This window comes from Polistes dominula, unplaced genomic scaffold (genome assembly GCF_049000335.1).
Source record: "Polistes dominula isolate Pdom_NZ unplaced genomic scaffold, Pdom_raw_medaka contig_373, whole genome shotgun sequence".
NCBI classification, from domain to species: domain Eukaryota; kingdom Metazoa; phylum Arthropoda; class Insecta; order Hymenoptera; family Vespidae; genus Polistes; species Polistes dominula.
In genome coordinates this window covers 6709457-6709702 of record NW_028300899.1, presented here as the reverse complement: position 1 = coordinate 6709702, position 246 = coordinate 6709457, and positions in this window count along the sequence as shown.

The following is a 246-nucleotide window of genomic DNA, read 5'->3' as shown; positions in this document are numbered from 1 at the left end:
TTATTTTTAAATATGTTCAATTAAAACTAATTTTATTATTCTGTTTAAATTAATTTAAATTTACGCGATATATCGATTATCTCTGTAGTTTATTTTTATTTGCTCCAGCGTCTAGATAAATATATTATCGTACATGAAAATAAATTCACAAGAGAAAGAAATAAAGGATGAATTTGAGCGACATCTGTCAACAAATTAATTCACACTTTATTTCTTTAATTCGTGTGAATTTACTTTTTAAAATTA